The 21,780-nt window shown below is 37.2% G+C and overlaps 1 protein-coding gene across 10 annotated transcripts in view; it reads left to right on the top strand.

Moving 5' to 3' along the window:
• The window catches only part of LCLAT1 (lysocardiolipin acyltransferase 1), a 192,348-nt gene that overhangs the window by 8,649 nt on the left and 161,919 nt on the right, over window positions 1-21,780 (top strand). The window contains exon 1 of one of the 10 annotated variants that reach the window (XM_070512345.1): window positions 6,143-6,165. The exons of the other annotated variants lie outside the window; for them this stretch is intronic. The gene's annotated coding sequence lies outside the window, so the exon portion shown is untranslated. Of the gene's footprint in view, window positions 1-6,142; window positions 6,166-21,780 lie in introns of those variants that run through there. 10 annotated transcript variants of the gene reach the window in all.

The following is a 21,780-nucleotide window of genomic DNA, read 5'->3' as shown; positions in this document are numbered from 1 at the left end:
CATTGAGCTGTATGTCTATTCTTATGCTAGTACCACACTGTCTTAATTACCGTTGCTTTGTGGTAAGTTATGAAAATGGGAAGTGTGAGTCCTCCTACTTTGTTCTTCTTTTTCAAGATTGTGTTATCTATTCTGGGTCCCTTCCAAGTCCATGTGAATTTTAGAATCAGCTTGTCAGTTTCTACAGAGAAGTCAGTTGTGGATCTGATGGTGACTTTTAATATATTCACTGAGTTGTACAGTCATCCCCATCATTAATTTTAGAACATTTTCATCAGCTAAAAAGAAACCCCTTATCCAATAGCAGAGACACCTCATTCTCTTCTCCCGCCACCTCCCTTCCTTTGCCCTAGGCAACTCGTAATTCTACTTTCTGTTTCTATAGATTTGCCTATTCTGGACATTTCATATAAATGAAATCATCCAATATGTGGTCTTTTGTGACAGGCTTCTTTCATTTAGCATTATGTTTGCAAAGGTTCATCCATGTTGTAGTATCCAACAGTACTTAATTCCTTTTCCTGGCTCAATAATATTCCATTGTATGGATATGCCACATTTTATTGATCTGTTCTTCAGTTGATGGACATTTGGATTGTTTCCCTTCCTTGGCTATTATAAATAATACTGCTGTGATCAATGTACAAGTTCTTGTGTAAACATATGTTTTCTTTGGTATAAACCTAGGAGATGAATTTATGGGTCATGTAGTAACTATATGTTTAACCTTTTGAGTAACTGCCAGAGTGTTTTTCAGGCTGTACAAGTACCATTGGTAGTGTATGGAGGTTCTCATTTCTCTACATCCTCACCAATGCTTGTTAATATCTGTCTTTTTAATTATAGCCACCCTAGAGAAGTTATAACATCCTAGTGGGTATGAGGTTGTATGTCATTGTGGTTTTGATTTGCATTTCCCTGATAGCAAATTATGTCAAGAACCTTTTCATGTGCTTGTTGGGCATTTGTGTATTTTCTTTGGAAAAATATCTATTCGGATCCCTTGTGCACTTTTTGATTGGGTTGCTTGCCTTTTTATTATTGAGTTGTAGGAATTCTTATTCTATATACAAACTCCTTGTCATATATATGATTTGCAAAAATTTTTTCCTATTCTGTTGGTTATCTTTTCCCTTGAAACACAATTTTTTTTTTAAATGTTTATCTGGTATCTGCAACCTTGCTGAACTCACTTATTAGTTCTGGGAGGTTTTTTGGGTAAATTTCTTGGGGTTTTCTATGTAAACCATCATGACATCTGCAAATAGGGACAGTTTTATTTCTTTTCTGTGTGGCTTTTATTTCCTTTTCTTGCCTTCTTGCATCAGCTAAAACTTCCATTACTATGTTGAGTAAAAGTAGTGAGAGTGGACATCCTTGCCTTCTTCCTGATAATAGGGCTAATACAATATGCATTCTGTTTACAATATGCATTTATTATTAAGAGCAACATTTGCTGTAGATTTTTTGTAGATGTTTGTTGTCTAATTGAAGAAGCTCCCTTTTATTCCTATTTTTTTCTGAGAATATTTCTCATGAACAGGTATTGAATTTTATCAGATGATTTTTTTGTATAGATTGGTATGATCATGTGAATTTATATATGTTTTTATTTGTTAATATTATGAATTACATTTGTTGATTCTTGAATATTGAATTAACCTTGTATCCCTAGATTAAATTCAACTTTTTGTATATTGCTGAATTCTGTTTGCTAATACGTTGTTAAGGATTTGTGTGTTTATATTTATGTGTTGGTCTGTAGTTTTCGTTTTTTTTTGGTACTGTCTTTTGTTGGGTAATACTAACTTCATAAAGTGAATTGGGGAAATGCTCCCTGCTCTTCTGTTTTCTAGAAGAGATTGTGTTAATTCTTTAAATATTTGGTCGAATTCCCTAATGAAACAATCTGGGCCAGGAGATTTCTTTTTTGGGAGGTTTTTAATTACAAGTTTAATTTCCTTAATAGTTACAGGGCTATTCAAATTATGTATTTCATTTTGGGTGAGTTGTGTGCTTTCTAGAAATTGGTCCGTTGACACAAAGTGGGAGTCCTCATTGCTGCTGGGCAGAGGTGGGAGTTTCAGCTCTGCTGTAGGCCCCCACTGATACTACCCTGCCTCCTTACTGTTCCCTGCATGGCCTCGACAGACACCACGGAGGGTGGTGAAAGTCCTGACTCTCTGCTAGTCTTTGTCTCGTACCTCCCCTGGCGGGGTGAGAAGTGTGCCTGATTACTGTCATGGGAGTCAAAGTCCAGGCTCTCCAGGTGGTCTCCATAGACGGCTTGTGGCAGGGGAAGAGGCTTTTACAACAACCTGGCAGGGAGGAAAGTCTGGCCTTAGATATCACCCCTGCAGGGTGGTGGCGGGGTGAGGGACGGTCGTGTTGAAGCACGACATCACACCCTGGTAAGACTGAAAGTTCAGGCTCCCTGCTTGGCCTTTGCTGTCTTGGGTGGGGATGGGCCACAGTTTTTCCTATGGTTTTTGGCTGGAGTGCAGTGGTTATTGTTTAAAAGTTTTCTGTTTTGCTCTGCTGTTCTTTTCTTGGTCCTTTGAAAGAATGGGGACTTTTTGTTTGCCCCTGTTGGCAATTCTGGATTACTGGCTTCTTCAGCTCCCTATCCGTGTGGTATAAGAGTCAAAAGGAAAACCCAAGGAACTCTTACTATGTCTTTCCATGGTACCTTCTTTTCTCCACCTCCAGAGTCTTTTTTAGTTTGTGTTATTTATAATGTCCCCATTTTTAGTTGCATTTAGCTGGAGCAGTAGGCAGAAGTACGTCTACTTGATTTTACTGGAGGTAGAAATTGGACGGGGATTCCTTTTTTCTTTTGGTGAGGAAGATTTGCCCTGAGCTAACACTTGTCCAATCTTCCTCTTTTTGCTCGAGGAAGATTGTGCCTGAGCTACCATCTGTGCCCATCCTCCTCTATTTTGTATGTGGGATGCTGCCACAGCATGAATTGATGAGTGGTGTAGGTCTGTGCCCAGGATCCGAACCCTCAAACCTGGGCCACCGAAGTAGAGTGCACTGAACTTAACCACTATGCCACGAGGCCAGCCTGTGGGATTACCTTTCATGGAAGTATGGAAGAAAACATAGTGTGGAAATTAAGATGCATAAATTTGCCAGTAAGACACTTATAAGTAAATTCTGGGTCAGTTACTTGGAAGTGACAGTTTAACTATGTCTTTATTTCTCCAGAGAGTAATTCTGTGGGTCATTTTTCAGTAAAACCAAACCCTCATTAGTTTTAGATCTCTTAAGAAGCCTGACAGTCCAATCAATTAATTTTTTTCTGCATTTATGTATGAATTCATAGTAAGTCTAAATTTCTAGCTTAGAATGTGATAGAGAAAAATTCATCTTAGGGAAAGATTAGTTTTATGGAAGGGACTAACTCAGTTTTTCTAGTGGTTGTCACAGATCTTGAAGCTGTGGTTTCTTTTCTAAAAGAAGAAAAAGGCATTGTGCATAGTGGTTAAGAGCTATGTAAGGAAAATTTGTGAAAGACTTTGAAATGTACCAAAAGGATTACTGGGTGTCTGCAGTGGAAACTAGGTGATGTCTAGAGCACTTTTCCTGGAGGTCTAATCTATGGGGTCTTCAGCTTTTATTGTTTTTTGATTTATTTTACACCTTTGTACGTTATGAGTAACTGACAGCAATGCAAATTATTCTTATTCTTAGGCATGCAAATGGATTTTGTTGGTTGGAGGTATAATTGATTTCTTCTCCTCTTTTGTGGGAGAAGCCAGTTTGGATCTGTTAAGCAAAGTCATTTCACCATTCCCCATTGCCTGTGCGTTTGTGCTCTTTGGACTTGTCTTTGAACCAGATGGAACATTTTATTTGTTCTGTAATAAATAAATGAGTTAAGTAAAATCATAGACAAGTGTTCATTTTATATTTGTATGGGAGACACAGTATTATCTTTTGGTTTGTTTTAATTATCCTTGAACAACTTGAACTCTTTGAGTTTTGCCTGACTGGTCTTGAATCTCCTGGGAGCACTTACTGTGGTGATTTGGAGCAGGGAATTTTATTTTTTAACCTAAGTCTGATTACCCACAGTAATCACAGTAGTGTTTTTCTGCTATTGTTGTTGTGAGGATTAAAAAAGATTTTGCAAGTAACACACTAATTTCTCACAGTACTTCATATGTTGTAGAATTCCTTTTTTTGTTATTAGAAGGCTGTGGGCAACTAATTTTATCTTCCTATGACTTAACTTCTTAACCTGTGGGGGAAAAAATGGGGTGCTTTTACTTGCTTGTTATGTTGTAAGTTTCACTGGCCATAATTGGAAAAAATGGAAGAAGTAACTGACAATAGTTACTTTTGGAAGGGAGGTCATTTTTAACATGCGAGTGACCTTGCTGCTCTGAAAGAGGGAAATGTAGCTTTTGATCTGGTGACCAGTTAAGTTAAAACAGCAGCCTAGTAATTCAATTCAGTAAACATTGATTGAGGAGACCCTGCTCTGCCTGCCTTTGTACTGGGCAGAAGCATTGGGCTGGAATGTGGCTTAACAGGGTAACAGAATGATTAACTTTTTGCCTTAAAAAAATTTGGAGGGTGGATCCTGATAGATGGAAGGCTTTAGAGCCTAGCACTTTGATATTTTTGGGCATGCTCACTAGGGAGTAGGAACTGGAAAAAGCCGAATTTTCCTTAACCTAGGAATAACCATTTTAGAGTTTCAAGGCCAGTTTTTTGGAGTAGGAATGTGGGGTGATTGAAGAAGAGGGAGGAGCTAGAAAGATGGCTCAAGGATATCCATTATTACCTGTTAAATTGACGATTCCCTCTGATGTGTTTATAGATGTTTTACTTAAGGCTTTTTGGGGGCTGTGGGGGTGAGGGTGGATGGAAGTAGGGTAGAATTGGTGAATTGGTTGAGTTAGAAGAGGGGATCCTCAGAGGCTGAGAGAATTTAAGCCCCTGAGAATTTAAGCTTCCTTAGGTTTGGAGAAGACTTTGACCCTCTGTAGGTTATGTAATTGTAACAAGTTGGAGGTTTGTTCAAGCCAAGGGCATCCTCAGCTACTATTAGTTCAGGATAATGAAAATAAGCCTCAATGCAAAATGTCTACCATGTGAACATAAGGTCATCCCTCCTTCTTCCTGGTACAGAGAGGGAGACACCTTTACAGATGGAGATTTCCTTTACAAATGTAAATGTCTCTTAACAAAGGATAAGTAAATTCTACTTTTCAGAGTTTCTTTCCTGTCTGCAGTTTTTTAAAAGTAACCAGCCCAAGATATCCTTGTGCCAAAGAGACATATCTTAGGGTGGCCAATTCCAGTCCCCCACAACAAGGAGTTTATACATAGATAACTACAGTTATAACTAGTTTATACATTCGTTTTGATATAACAAAATTAAGTACCACTATAGACAAAAGCAACAGTCTGCCTAAACAAACATATTTAAAGCTTTATGCAAAATAAAATGGTCCTTGTAATTTGGCTTTAGAATCAGGGTCCAGGAAGTGGGGAGAGTATGTCGTACCTGCTTCCTTTCTTTAGGAAGGTCTTTGGGTTCCTCTAGCTATCTTTGGAACTTGAATACCCCAAGTTTTATGAACTGTGGGGAAGGGAGCTGGCCCTTACCCCACTCCTCGAGGTTGGGATCTAGGCTCACATTTTGCCTTTGCTGTCCTTATTCTGGTTAGGTTGTTGTTGACACCAGGGAAAAGCTGAAGCTCCAAGGACCCAGACAGTTTTAGTATTACTTTCTCCCTCTCTCCTGGGGAGGGGAATGTGGGCCTCAGGATAATGGATAGATGGATGGGACACATGCTGGGCTCTTACTGTGTTCTTCCAGCATTCCCATTGTAAGCACAGTCGTCCCGGCTTCCTGAGTTAATAAGCCTGTTCATTAGTGTGGTCGTACTTAAATTTTTCAGTTCCATGGGCCCACTGTAGCCTTTTACCCCATGAGTCATCTGACTAGTTCAATTCACTGTCCCTAAACTCTGTTTTCCCTTTCTTCTCTCATTTGTCACTTTCACCAGCTGAAGGACAGAGTTGGGACTCTCTTCTGGGAAGCTGTCATCAACAAAAGGATGAGACGATGTGTACGTTGTAGGGGAACAAAAATTGTGATGCTTTTGAACCACGTGCAGTTAACAAGACAGTTTCTAGTTATTGAATGTACGTTCGATAGCTTTGAGTAAGTCTGTGTAATGGTTTCCATGCTTGAAGTGTTTCTCCTGCTTCATGTATCTGAACAGGAAGCTTTTCTGAATTGATCATAGTTATTCTGTTTATGTTGTGTTGTTGAAATGTTCTGTGGTTGTTCCATAAACTTTTCTTTGAAAAATAAACATTTCTATTAGAAAGATGTATTATAAGTTTCCTGATGATAGAAAATAAAATGGTACATTTCTGTCAACAAAACCTAGCATTTCTGTTTGGCATTTGGCCATGCGATTCTTTTTGAATCTTTATGTTAAAAATGAGGTACTATTTTGTTTAGAGACCAAAATATTAAATGGAGTATGTCCTAGAGTTCAGCCCTTACATTTTCTGCTGTGTGCAGTAACTTGTTTTTATTTGACTCAGGTAGATGCTTATGTGACACCATTAGCTGGTATCCTCTTTGAGTAGTGAGGGCTTTTTTATGGGGGCGTTGGAGACTGGGGAAATCTTATCTATGTGGATAACTCTGACAACTGATTCTGGCCAAGTCTTCTCCCATCTCTAGGCTCATGTTCTCCATATCTGTCCAGTGTCCATTTGAAATCCCTGGTCATTGCCTTCAGTCTCAACTTGGCTAACGCTCCATTCATTCTCAGTCCCATCTTCAGTTCCCTGTGTGGATGTGTCTGTTTCTGTCTATTTAGTTGTCCAGGCTTGAACCGTCAAAGTCAATTTGACATCCCCCCAAACCCCCATCCTTTGCAATGCTTTTGATGTTTGTTTGTTTGCCTCCTCATTTTTATGTTTATTTTAATAGCCTACTACTTGGTTTCTAAAATAATAGCTTCCATTTATTGTGTATGTGATATAATAAAGAATATATCTGGTCATTGTCCCTGGTTCTAGACATAGCACTTCAAAAACCCTTGGAATTTCCTGAGTGGTAAGAGTATCTTTTGTTATTCATAATGAGCACCTTTTAACCATGTGTGAGTTTATGCTAATGAAGTGATTCAGGATGGCCCTTAGATAGTGTTGAGAGAGGGGCTGGCCACACCAGAAAGACTCAGCTCTTAATTAGAGAGTTGAAACTTTACCGCCCCCTGAACTCTGGGGTGGGGAGAGGGCCTGGAGATTGAGTTAGTCACTTGGCCAATGATTTAATCAGTCATGCCTATGTAATAAAACTCCGTATGTAAACTCTGGGACACTGGAGTTTCTGGGTTGGTGAAAGCATCAGTGTGCTGGGAGGGTAACACCTGAGTTTCTTGAAGAGAGGCCGTGGAAGCTCTGAATCCCCCTATCTTCTCTCCCTAGACCCTGCCCTACACATGTCTTCCACTTGGCTGTTGCTGAGTTGTATCCTTTATAATAAATCTGTGATCATTTAAGTATAGTGTTTTCAATGAGTTCTGTGAGTCATTCTAGCAAATGATTGCACTTGAAGGAGGGTTGTGGGAACTCCTGAATTTGTAGCCTAACGGGACAGAAGTTCTGATAGCTTGGGGACATCTGAGGCAAGGAAAGTCTTGTTGGGTGTCTTGCTCTTTAGCTTGTGGGATCTGATGCTAACTCCAGGTAGTGAGTGTGAGAATTGAATTGAATTGTAGGACACCCAGTTGGTGTCAGAGAATTGGTGTCAGAATGCAGTGTCCTTATCCTTTGTCAGAGTTGTGGTATGTGTTATGTACTTGCTACAGCTAGGTAGGTTCTGGTTTTATCATCCTTGTTTTATAGGTAAAGAAAATGAAACTTTTAAGAAGTCATACAGCTTGCCCAGAGTCGCAGAGGTAGAAGTGTTGGAGAATGCAGTGCTTTCTGATTTTAAAGCCCTTACTCAACCCTTTGTGTTGGGCTGACTGCCTTCCTTGCTCTAGATGTTAGTTTCCCCCTCGCTCCCCAGTCTGGCAGCTATGGACTTGTTACTGCAGAAAACTGAGGTTCTTTTACCGAACACGCATAAAGAGCCAATTATTAAGGCATCAGCTTTTGAGAAAAGAAAAAAAACTTTCTTCTGAAGTTGACCTGTGAAGAGACAGTAGGCAACACTCTCAAATCTGTCTCCCCAACTAGGGCTTGGGGCAAAATTTATGGGATGAAGGGCAGGGTGGTCTGAAGTGTGGAGAAAGACAATTGGAGGTAAGGAGAAGTGAGGAAATTGATGAGCTGCACAAGCCCAGTCAAGCTTCATGGCTGTTCATAGGACACATGTTCACAAAATAGTGGTGGTAGTATGATCTGAGGGTAGAGTTTTCATCCCCTTGATGTCAAAAGGGTCACTTTGCACAGGCTTAGTTGGTGCGTTGGTGGTCTCAACCAGCCTGAACTGGACCAGGTGTCATTTCTCAGTTCCTGAAAAACTACTCTCTTTTTTTTTGCTTTTTCTCCCCAAACTCCCCAGTACATAGTTGTATATTTTAGTTGTGGGTCCTTCTAGTTGTGGCATTGAAAAACTACTCTTAATTACTCTGTTGATAAGATGGGGTCAGTTGAATGGTCCTAGAGGACCCATGGTTACAGACTAAGGACTGCTTTTCCTGAAAAAAAAATTTTTCCCATAACTTTTGAGTATAAGAACTTTCACTTCTCCATTATTGCGGCATAAAACCCACACTCTCTGGCAGCCATTCAAGGCTCACCACAGTCCATCAGGCCCAAGCTAATAATACTGTTCTGATCTTTATATAGAAGAAAAGAAACAAACACCTGTTTATGTTTCTTGGATAGGCCACTCAATTTGTATCTCCAGTGAACTGCACTGGGGATGGAAGATATATCTTCCAGTTCCTTATAAACTATAATCGGGAAGTCAGAATATATTAAAAGAATGTCAGTATAAAAATAGCCCATGCTGACCAAGTGGGCAGTACAGATAGTGAAATGCTTCTGGGGTTCACAAGAAGAACAGCTTCATGGAGCAGGTGTATTTTGAGCTATGTCTTGAAGAGATGGTAGAATTTCGATAATTGCCATGGCTTGGGAGAGGAGCCTTTTAGGCAAGAAGCCATGAGTACCAAAGGAATGAAGGGGGTTTGTTGGGCGTGTATCAAAAGCTGGTGTTGATTGCAATGAATGCTTCAGTTTATCTGGAGGGAACCTTTTCTGAAGCCACAGTCTACTCCTTGTCTCAAAACATGTCTTCAAAAGCTGCAGCATATTGTTTTAACTAACTGAACTTGTGCTAAATCTTTGTTCTCTGAAGCTAGAGTTGTTTGAAATGAGCCAAAAGCTACTTTAGGGTCAACCTAGGGGATAATGTTGGGTGATTATATTGGTTAATACCAATTTTACTTAAAACTAAGGTGTAAATACAATTGAGGATTAACTTTTTATGTGTCACGTGAGCTGACCGAAGGACATTTCAAACTATCAAACTTCAAAAATATTTTGAGTAGTACAGCTTCAGAATAAACATACTCAAGGAAACTAGTCTGAAGGAGATAGCCTTCTTTATATTAGGTAAGTTTTTGTAAATATGTATTTTTAAAAGTTTTCTTTGTACATGAACATACTACGTTATTTTACACTTAATCTCCTGTATTCTGTAGGGTTTGAATCCTTCCTGAATCCCTAAAGCATAACAATTTATTATGCTTGGTCATCTGGGTCCCCATTTAAAAAAAAAACTTTAATTGATTTTTGTTTTGATGATATAAGTAATTTTTATGTGATTTGGAAAATAAGTGTATAAAGAACAGATCAAAATCACATTACACAGATTTTGATAAACTTTATTAATATGTGCCACTTGTTTGTGTAGTTGCTTATACAATTTTGTGGTCTTCTCTTAATGTTATGAAGATTTTCCCATGTTATAAGATTTTGTTTTGAAGATATAGCTTATATTAATAAGTAAACATAATGTTTGCTGTTTTTTTCTTTTAATTAAAAACAATAATTCACTTAACTATTTTTTAAGTATTGTATCATGGCTATCTTTCTAAATGACAACTTATAATTGTGTAGTCTTTTCTTTTTACTGGCTGCATAGTATTCCATTGTAGGCATATACCTTCATTTAACCATTTCTCTGTTGATGGACATTTATACTATTTCTAATTTTCACATACAAATAGTGCTTCATTGAGGATTATTTTTTTTTAAAGATTGGTGCCTGAGCTAACAACTGTTGCCAATCTTTTTCTTTTTCTTTTTTTTTTTTTCCCTGCTTTATCTCCCCAAATCCCCCCTGGTACATAGTTGTATATTTTAGTTGCAGGTCCTTCTAGTTGTGGCATGTGGGATGCTGCCTTAACGTGGTCTGATGAGCGTTGCTATGTTGGAGCCCAGGATCCGAATCAGAGAAACCCTGGGCTGCTGCAGCAGAGCGCGCGAACTTAACCATTCGGCCACGGTGCCGGCCCCTCAGTGAGCATTTTTATACATATTTTTTTTTTATCACTTTTATGAGTACTTTTGTAGGATGGAAGATTAGAAGTAGAATTATTGGGTAAAAATGTATTTGCCTTTTAAATCTTGCCGGCTATTCTGAATTGCCTTTTAAGAGGGCTCTATCAGTTTATATTCTTGGTAGTAGTATGTGTAAGAGTCCCTCAGGGGCAGCCTGGTAGCATTGTGATTATGTTTGCATGTTCCACTTCTGCGGCCTGGGGTTCGCCAGTTCAGATCCTGGGTGTGGACCTACACACTGCTTATCAGGCCATGCTGTGGCAGGTGTCCAGAATATAAAGTAGAGGAAGATGGGCACAGATGTTAGCTCAGGGCCGGTCTTCCTTAGCAAAAAAGAGGAGGATTGGTGGCAGATGTTAGCTCAGAGCTAATCTTCCTCAAAAAAAAAAGAGTCCCTGTTTCCCCACACCCTCACTTTTGCTAGATATTATCATTGTCAAATATGAAAAGGTAGTAATTGGAAACATGGCATTACATTGCTTTATTTTGGCTTTTTTAGTGTTTCTTTTCATATGTGACTGTTTTGATTCTTGCTTATTTTTCCTATTATATTTTATTCTAATTCTTAATGCTTTCGTATTTTACATATAAATCTTTGATTCATCTGGAATTTATTTTGATTTTATGGAATGAAAACTGTGTAATTCTGGAGAAGATTCAAGGGCTAGTGGGCCTTGAAATTGTGTGTCAGGAAAAATTTAGAAGATAAAAATAAATTTTGCTGCTTTTAGAAAGTAGTTCATTTCAAGTTCATTTAAAAACTTAGTTTATTTTTTCCCAACTCTATGAAGTTGGGGAAATAAGAAAATCCTTCCAACAAAAAGACCCGTTCTTACCAATGTAGAAGAGAGAGAAAACTCAATTTATTATTGAGTATGCTTGTCAGATAGATGGTTGTAGATAGTTTAGGAGAGACTACAAAATTCGAGTAGAATTTTATTCATTTTACAGTCAAATAGATATTTAACACTTCTTTTATGTTCTTGAGAGACAAATGGGTGCCCCTGTGATCGTCTCCTGCACACCTGGTGAGAAATTCCTGAGTTAGTTTCAGAGGTATGTGTTTACATTTCCGAGAGTGAGAGGACCTTGTGACCTTGCATTGTAAAATCTGGAGACTAAGATTATCTAATTCCTAAGCAAAACGTTTGACATTTGTTTTTAAGGAGATTCACTGTGGTAGGTTGAAAATGGCTCTCCAAAAGAAATCCAAGCTCTGATCCCTGGAACTTGTGAATGTTACCTTATTTGGCCAAAAAGAGTCTTTGCAGATGTGATTAAGATGAGGATCTTGAGGTGGGGCACTTATCATGGATTATCTGGATGGGTCCTAAATGCAATCACACCTCTCCTTATAAGAGGGAGGCAGAAGGAGATTACATAGACACAGAAGAGGAGGAGGCAGTGTGACCAACCGTGGAAACAGAGATTGGAGTGATGTGGTCACAAATCAAGAAATTCTGGCGGCCACCGGAAGCCGGAGGAGGCAAGGAATGGATTCTGTGCTGGAGCCTCTTGAGGGAGTGTGACCTCATTGACATTTTGATTTTGGCCTACTAATACTGATTTCAGACTTCTAGCCTCTAGAACTGTAAAAGAACAAATTTCTGGTGTTTTAAGCCACCAGGTAATTTGTTTTAACACACACACAGAGCCACCCATCCCACCCACTCTAGGGAGAAGCGAGGGTTAGCTCTCTCCCCTTTATTAAACTAAGAAAAATCTCATTTTATTTACCCTTATATTAATTATTGGTAATAGCACTTGGTGCTTGGCTTCTCTTTGCTAATAACCATTATTGGTTCCCATTGTTGAATAACAGGTTAAAGTTAAATAGGCTACAATAGTGACTTTAAAAGAAAAATGAAAAGTCAACCTCGATATTATTTGTAAAGTTGATGATGACCTATTTTGACTTTTTTTAAAACCTGAAAGTGAATTATTTGGAATCATCTATATCGCGAGGTTCTTTTGAGATTTGCTTTTGAATTAAGAAGAACAAAGGCTATTTCTCTTATTAGCGAAGCTATATGGTAGTCACGGGGTGCTTATTAACCAGTTTTAATGTTGGATAAAAAAAGTCTTCTGCAATGGAAAGAATTTCAAGTTCGTACCCTTTGGTTATAACTTCCCCCCTATTTTACAAGTTCTAATTTTTTTCAACCAAATAGATTATAACTAATGCCAAAATTGAACTTTTTCTGACTTTTTTCATTGATAAGTAATTTCTTATGTTTTTGATGATTTAACCATGTATAGAGTTATTAGAAAAATTCTTTTTCCAGAGTTTGCCCAAATTAATTTTCCTTGCCTTATTTTTTTTTTAAATAATATGATTTCTTTTCCCAGTTCTACTTTTGTCTATTTCAGAATTTTTTATTTTGTTAGAATTTTCAGGACTCTAACCCAACTTATTTTAAAGTTCTGCTTTTTTTGTGTGTTTAAAATCAGGTATTTTTACGTTTATTCATATATCTATTTTTCTGTTTCTTTAATATTACCTTTATTTTAAAATCTTAATTTGACTGCTTAGTTTATGTTTTCTTTAGTTAAATATTATTATTTTAGACAGTGTACATGAGTAAGGCTTTGTGTGAATCCCATTACTTTTGATATGTGATGTCTTTAGATTTTTTCCTAAATATTCTGTCACATTGTTTCGAAACCTTGATAGAAGGCTTATTAAAAATATGGATGCTCTGACTCCACTCTAGAGTATTAAATGAGAATCTCTGGGTGTAGGGCCTCAATTTCGGTGCTTTGAACAAGCTCCCCAGGTAATCTAGATGCACACCAAAGTTTGAGAACTGCAAGTCTGCTTTATCCTTAATTTTTTTTCATTAATTCATCAGTTATTTAGGAGAGTTTAAAAACTCCAAATCATTAGGGCTCTTTGTTTTGAATTTATTAGTAGTTCTTAGTTTTATTGTGTTGTAATCAGAAAATGTGCCCTGTAAAATTAATTTAGATTTCCCTTATGGCTTAACAGACAATCAGTTTTGTAAATGACCTCTACTGTGGATACTTTAAAAAAAGGTAGGCTATACATTTGGTATCTGTTGATTTTTTTTTTTATTGAGGTGAAATTCATATACCGTGAAATTTTAAAGTGAACAAATCAGTGGCATTTAGTACGTTCACAATATGCCACTATCACCTCTAGTTCTAAAACCCTTCATCACCCCAAAAGGAAACAGCCCTAGATCTTTAAGCAGTTGATTCCCTCTTTTCCTCAGCCCCTGGCAACCACCAATCTGCTTTCCATTTCTATGGATTTACCTATTCTGGATATTTCTTATAAATAGAATCATATGATATGTGACCTTTTGTGTCTTGCTTCTTAGTATAATGTTTTCAAGGTTCATCCATGTTGTAACATTAATTAGTACTTCATTCCTTTTTATGGCTGAGTAATATTCCATTGTGTGTATATACCACAGTTGTTTAACTATTCATCCATTGATGGACATTTGGGTTGTTCCTTCCTTTTGGCTGTGGTGAATAGTACTCCTATAAACATTTGTGAACAAGTATTTGTTTGAGTACCTGTTTCCAGTTCTTCTGGGTATATACCTAGGAGTGGAGTTGCTGGGTAATGTAGTAATTCTATGTTTAACTTTTTGAAGAACTGCAAACCTGTTTTCCATGGTAGCTGCACCATTTTACATTCTTACTAGCAATGAATGAAGGTTCTGAATTTTCCACATCTTCACCAATACTTGTTACTTTCCATCTTTAAATTATGGCCATCCTTGTTGGGTCTGTAGGGGCATCTCATTGTGATTTTGATTTGCATTTCCCTAATGAAAATGACACTGAGCATCTTTTCATGTGCTTATTGACCATTTGTCTATCATATCTTCTTTGGAGAAATGTCTATTTGAGTCCTTTGCTCATTTTAAAAAGTCGTTTATCTTTTTGTTGTTGAGTTGTAGGAATTCCTTAATATTCTGGATACTAGACCCTTGATTTGGAAAAATTTTCTCCCATTCTGTGGATTGTCTTTTCACTTTCTTGATAGTGTCTTTTGATGTACAAAAGTTTTAAATTTTGATCAAGCCCAAGTTATTTATTTTTTCTTTTGTTGCTTGTGCTTTTGGTGTTGTATTGAAGAATGCATTGCCAAATCTGAGGTTGTGAAGATTTATCCGTATGTTTTCTTCTAAGAGTTTTATAGTTTTAGCTCTTACATTTAGGTTGTTGAATCATTTTGAGTTAATTTTTGTGTATGGTATGATATAAAAGTCAACTTCAGTCTTTTGCATGTGGATAGCCAGTTGTTCTAGTACCATTTGTTGCAGATGATTCTTTCCCCATAGAATGGTCTTGGCACCTTGTCAAAAATCAGTTGGCCGTAGATGTATGGATATATTTCTGGACTCTCAGTTCTATTCTATTGGTCCACGTGTCTCTCTTTATGCTGGTACCGCACTTTTGATTTTTTTTTTTAAAGATTTTTTATTTTTTCCCCTTTTCTCCCCAAAGTCCCCCAGTACATAGTTGTATATTCTTCGTTGTGGGTCCTTCTAGTTGTGGCATCTGGGACGCTGCCTCAGTGTGGTTTGATGAGCAGTGCCATGTCCGCGCCCAGGATTCGAACCAAGAAAACACTGGGCTGCCTGCAGTGGAGTGCACGAACTTAACCACTCGGCCACAGAGCCAGCCCCCACACTTTTGATTTTTGTAAGCTTTGTAGTAAGTTTTGAAGTTGGGAAGTGTGAGTCCTCCAACTTTGTTCTTTTTTAATATTGTTTGGCTACTTGGGACCCCTTGCAATTCCATATGAATTTGAAGATCAGCTTTTCCATTTCTGCCAAAAAGCCTGTTGGAATTTTGATAAAGATTGCATTAAATCTGTAGATTTATCTTAGGGGGAAAGCTTTTAGTCTTTCACCCTTGAGTATGATGTTAGCTGTGGGTTTTTTATAAATGCCCTTATTTTTCATTTAAATCTTTAAAATTTTTTAAGTGGAGTTAATTGTGAAGCTTTAAATAAGCTAATATAAAGTTTTTGCCAGTTTATGGGAAGTAGTCTCAAAGTTGAGAACAGAAGAAATTTTTACATGGTAATAATTTTTCTACTTAGCGCTTACATGGTCAAGAATATACAGAAAACATTTATGGAAAAGAGGAAAAAAGGAGACAGGACCTTCAGACCTTACTGAATACAGACAGGGTTTTACTCTCTGAACTGTTGCAGTTGACAGTTACGTCTACTTCTAAGGCTTCACTTTTTATTATTGGTTTGTGAAAAAAACAAAGTTTGCCCAGATTGAGTCTTTTAAAATTAAAAAATTTTTTCATGTGTTCTTTTTTGATTTGAAATAAATGTTTATAAATTATCAGTCAGTTTCTTTTTCTGAGGTCTACATAGGAGGAAAGGACCATGGACCAATGGCTGCATCAGAAGTTAGTCAGAAAAATGGAAACTTGTTTCCTTTTCTTATAAAAATGGAAGTGACCCTAGAGTCAGAATGCACATTGTTTTTGCATTTGGTAAACTGTCTTATTACTTGTCTTCTTTATAGATATTTTCATGGCATTCAGATAGGTTTTATGCAAAATATTTTTGATAGACCAGGTCTTAGAAATGTTTCTTGCAGATGATTTAACTTTCATAATCATTTCAGATATTATCAGTTTTTCTAAGTATTTTTGGGAAAAAACCCAAGGGCCACATTAGAATAATTTTGCTTCTTTAATGTTGCCAGCACCCTTCACCCTCACTCCCATCTTGTAATGGAATCTTTGGTGCCGTGTTTAGCTAATGCATTAAATGAGATTTGTAAGTCACAGACATGAGGAACAGAAGAGATTAGCTGTGGGTCAGTGTGTTGCCTAAAACTAATTTTGCATTAAACAAATCATAATTATACCTTTCTCTCCATCCTCTTTGGAGTTTAAAAAATAGTGAAATGATTTATTGTTTCTGAATATAGTTGATGTTTGTGTACAGTGTATTCGTGGCCTTACCAGTCAAGGGAGAGTAGGTGTTTCCTCTTGGAAAATAGTTTGTCTGGAGTGGGTATTTCTGATTGTTAATTCATTATATGTGTATGTAAATGAGATAGTTCTGAACAAGGGCAGGATGTGTGTGTGTGTATTAGTCAGGGTTCTCCAGAGAAACAGAACCAATAGGAGATAGAGATATTTGTATATATATCTCTATTTTAAAAATGTATTTATGTATGTCTATTTTTTAACATATATATGTATATATGTATATGTGTGTATCTATATTTAATATATACATGTATGTGTTTGTGTGTGTGTGTATAGACAGAGGGGGAGAGAGAGATTTATTATGAGAAATTGGCTCATGTGATTCTAGAGTTTGAGAAGTCCAATGGTCTGCTGTCTTCAAGATTGAGACTCAGGAAAGCCAGTGGTGTAATTCAGCCTGAGTCTGAAGGCCTGAGAACCAGGGGAGCCGATGGTATAAATTCCAGTCCAAGGACCGGAGAAGATGAGATGTCCCATCTAGCTCAGTGAAATAGGAAAAAAGGGGTTGACTCTCCTTCCGTTGCCTTTTGTTGTATTCCAGCCCTCCACAGATTAGGTGATACCCACCCACGATGGAGAGGGCAGTCTATTTTACTATTAGTGCACCAATTCAAATGCTAATCTCATCCAGAAACACCCTCACAGACACACCCAGAAATAATGTTTAATCAGGGTACTCCCTAGCCAGTCAAGTTGGCATATAAAATTAGTCATCAGAGTGTACCTCTTATTAGTAAAAGGAATTGAAATCTATTAAAGTCCTTTTTATTTTAGTAGTGTCTTTGGTATAAAGAGAGCAGGTAGATGGAGAAGAACCTGGTGGGCTTCGAAGCCCCCCAGTTCTGATTTGGGTCACTTGCATCTGGAACATCTTCCTTGACTGTGTTATCAGTATGTTTCTCATCCCTTTACTTCCTTTTGTAATTCTCCATAATTATAGTCTTGATAATTTATGAAGCTAAACAAAGACTTTTGTGTTGATTTCTTCTAAAGTGACATAAAAATTTACCTACTTTTATGGATGGGTAGATGAACGTGGACACATTCAAAGGGATGGCAATGTTGAGAACTTTTTATAGAGCAGAGACTACTAGACATTTTTTTGTCTTCTGATATGAATTCTGCTGTTGGATTGACCATTGTCCTCAGTCGTTTTAACTTTTTGAAGGGGCTCATTAAGTGGATAGTAGAGATGAGTGGCCAGTAGCTTGTCATGGTTGCTCTTCATTGGCTTCACCGTTATCCACAGTCTGAATATCAGCTTTGCAGGTTCTGAAACCTGATTTCCGTCCTTCATCCAGTACTCATTCGTTCATTCATGCCAACGAAATTCACAAGGAATTGATTTTTCAAGATCTAAAGATCTGATTATTAATGAACCTTTCCAATATGATTCATATTCACTGGAGTATCTTTTTGTGTTGATAATCTAAGTACTGAACAACATCTAAGTACTGAACAATGTCTTATCAATAGTAAGAAAGTCAACCAGTGTGTTAAATGATAATAACTTATACAGGTAGAAAAATAAACATACGTTAAGGATTTATGTAATTCATAATCAGAGAGGGAATCAGACAAATAATATAACTGATTCAAAGGAAAAGTAAAAAACCTACAGATTTATATGGAGTAAAGGAATGTCGTAAGTGGATTGCAAATGGAGGCACAAGTGGTTTGTGGGGGAGAGGGAGGCAGGGAGTTGTGAGGGAAGTCAGTTGAACTCTCTACCTGACAGGATAGAATCTGTATGTCTCAAAGTTACCTATAACTTACAAAGCTGTAAAATTTCCTGTAGAATCAGAATGTGATAAGGTGGAGGGGTGTGCTATAAACAGTGCCTACTTTTCTGTTTTTCCTCTGCACGTTACTGTGAATTATAGGGAGTGAGAGTTAGCGGATATTCGAGGACAGTTCCTCTGGACCCTCTTGGAGTCTGCATTACAGCTGTACCATTACTTTGTTAATGAATGCAGACATTTTAAAATAATTTAGTTGTAGATCATTAAATGATTGGTTATACACAGATCCAGGTTTGGATTTTCTTATGAAAGTTGATAATTTTTTCTTTGGCACTCCTTTTTATGGAAAGCTGGTGCTGACTTGGAGTTTGGCTGCAAGGAGCTATAATAAATGCAGCCCGGTTCTGTATGCTTTTCTTTTATAAACATATTATTATTAAAATTGCATAAAATTATTGGGAGGTCTTGTTGGGGGTTGGAAAAAGCCCACACTTTATGATAATCTGAACCTTATACACAAGGACGTGTAAGTACTATGTTTTATAACTTAAATTCCTTTTAATTTCTTCTGAATATTTTAATATACGTTTAAGCAGAATAATTTTTAAATTAACCTACGTGTTTTATACAACTGGGTGCAGTATTTCTCTGTTAGCTAGAATAAATTTTGAATGAGTCTTTCCTTTTCGTGATTCTTTCTGGTAGATGATTTCTGCTAATATTGTGATGCCCTCTAGTGAATTCAGCCTTTCAGATAAGAAGTTTATGAGAGGCAGTAATCAGTACAGTGAAATCTTTAAAAGGAATGTTCTAGTAATTATAACTGTTCCTATATGCCTTGTTGAGATGGCAAGTTTCTGTCCCTGGAAGTGTTTAAGCGAAGATTTGATCATCTCCCATGAATCATATTGTTGAATTAAGTGAGATTGTTCCAGATGACTTCTAAAATCTCTTTCAGCTTCAAGGTTCCAGGTTTCATATGAGCCATTAGTCTTCACTCGATAAATATTGAGCATCTACAGTGTTTAGCACTGTCCTAAGGGTTGTGAAGGTTTTAAAGGTAGTGTTAAGTCAGGGGTGTGACTTCAGGTAACTTTTGTAAGCATCATTTCTGAGAAAACAACGGTAGCTAACCCTTATTTCTGAACATTTACTGTGTTCCTGGCACTGCTCAAAACAGTTTCCCTTATGTCATTTAATCCTCACAATAACCCTGAGGTGTAGGTACCATCTTTAGTTCTATTTTACTAGTGCAGAAATTGAGACCCAGAGAGTCCAATAAGTAGCCCAGAGTTATACAGTGAATGGTAGAACCAGGACCAGTTTATATCAAATCATAGTGGGTAGGTTAAGATAATTTTTATTGTTTAGGTTGGCAGCTCTCTGATGGAGTAGTCAGTTGTCTGCATCAAGCTAGCTCAGATTACTTTTGGATACATTATTTTTACATTGCTTCACTGAGGTGTATGGTTTCTTATTAGCTACAACCACGGAAGTCGTAGTTTAATAATTTGTACCTAAACTTTTTAGTCCATTAAAATATTTTGGCACATAAGGTACTTGTTTTAAAGACTTGACAGACAGAATGATAGTTTTTCTTCCCTAGTTTACTTTCCGTAAAATGTCTGTTCTCTGAATTTTAGAGAATCCACTGCTCATTCCTGTCCTTAAAAATTCTTTGCAGGTGTTTATGACTTTTAGGTTTCTTTTGGCTTTCAGAGTCATTTTCCATCTTCTTCATTGGATTTTCAGGCTGATATAGCTCTTGTCTTTGGTTTTAGTCACCTAGACTAATTAGAAATTAATTTCTCCATTTGTTGGTAAATTAATTTCATCAGATCTGGAGCTGGCTTTTTGATGTGCTGGATTCTACCCATTTTTCTGCCTATTTGTGGTGTACTCAGGTCAGTGTTAGTTATAAAGAGACAATATAGGATACATCTTCAGTGTAATTATTGGAAAGATAAGGTGAGCCATAAGAACAAAGGAATGTTATGTTGTGATATATAAGGTAGATTTTTCTCACTTCTGGAAGCTCGTCTGGTGTCCATTTATAAAGCTGTTTCTTTGCTCCAAAGCATTTGTGTATAGTTCCTAACTTCTATATAATAAGTTACAGATTAATGGTGACCTTAATGGCCTGGCAATTCCTTAGGCTCCATGTCTCCCTTATTGCAGTTCTCTGTGCGCCTAAAGACTTGATATTGTCAACATGCCCCTTCCTTTATCTTTCCATTTGGGGTCTGTGTGAGAATGTGAGAAGGAATGAAATAGGAAGCTTTCCTAAGGGAAGGAGAGATACTCAGGAGTGATCAGCCTAGGAGTTTAGGCAGTCTAGAAGGATTGAGTGGGGCTCTAGAGAAGAATATACCAGTGAAAGTAGGAGCTTAGAAAAATCCCATTTGACACCATGTGCCTTTTGATGAAAACAGAGTAACTACTTTATAGGATTTCTTGAGATTTTGTGATTTTTTTCCCCCCATTTGTTTTTCCTATTTCTTTTTGTCTTTCTCCTCCCAAAGGTTTTTTGAGCAGAGAAAATCTCAAAGGGTGATTTGAGGGATAGGAATTATGGGATAAGTTGTGGTCTAAATTCTGTGGCCCAGGATCTGGGAACATAAAGTGAAGAGTGTTGGTGAGGTATTAAAAAAAAATAGGCGTAAGCTGGTCACAGAGGCATGTGGGAGAAGAGACAGGGAGGTAGGAGTGGGTCTCCCACAGTTTATGAGAGTTAATACAAGAGTTTGCGGTGCTAAGACATAGTTTTATAAGCCATTATTCCAAGTTGGGTATTTATTTGTAGTAGTTAAAGATTATGTTGTTATTAATGCTAGTTTCAGGTATGCTTGAGTGAAGTTGGCTTTTGTAGGCTGATCTGAAAACCTGATCACTATGTATTATATAATTTCTATGAGAAAATACATTCTGAAGTCCAGACAGCTGACTTAAATGCAAAGTTTTGGAATGCTACTTGCTCATAATTTAGGACTGTTGTCTCTGTTCATATTTTGATAGAATTCTCAACTTGGGACATTTCTAATCTGGGAACCAAAATTTTATTTGACTGTAAATTAGGTAAACCTCTGTGGAATAATGATATGTATAAAAGTAAATTACTTCTGCCCCAAATATTCTAATCTCATTGAATGCCATAAGTTAGGGAAGATTATGTTTATTTTTAAAGTTTTTAATGAAGTGACTTTGGTAGCCAGAAACTGCAATAATATTTGGCATAATATTTGTAACTTAAGACTTGGTTTTGTATTATGCAAGCATTAACAAATTTTTGAGATTCAGATGGACTTTTGCCTGCTGACTGTGTCCCTTAGTAAAGGGAAAATCAGGCCTTCTGGGACCTAGTTTGGTTGCCCAATGCTGTGTTTCTTTGACTAAGGCATTTTTCCCTTTTGGGCCTTAGCTTCTTCATCTACAAAATAAGAATGTTCATAAAAGAATTATTCATAATAACTAA

This window comes from Equus asinus, chromosome 6 (genome assembly GCF_041296235.1).
Source record: "Equus asinus isolate D_3611 breed Donkey chromosome 6, EquAss-T2T_v2, whole genome shotgun sequence".
NCBI lineage: Eukaryota > Metazoa > Chordata > Mammalia > Perissodactyla > Equidae > Equus > Equus asinus.
Note: the sequence above shows the minus strand (reverse complement) of the source record. Positions and strands in the feature narration are given on the sequence as shown.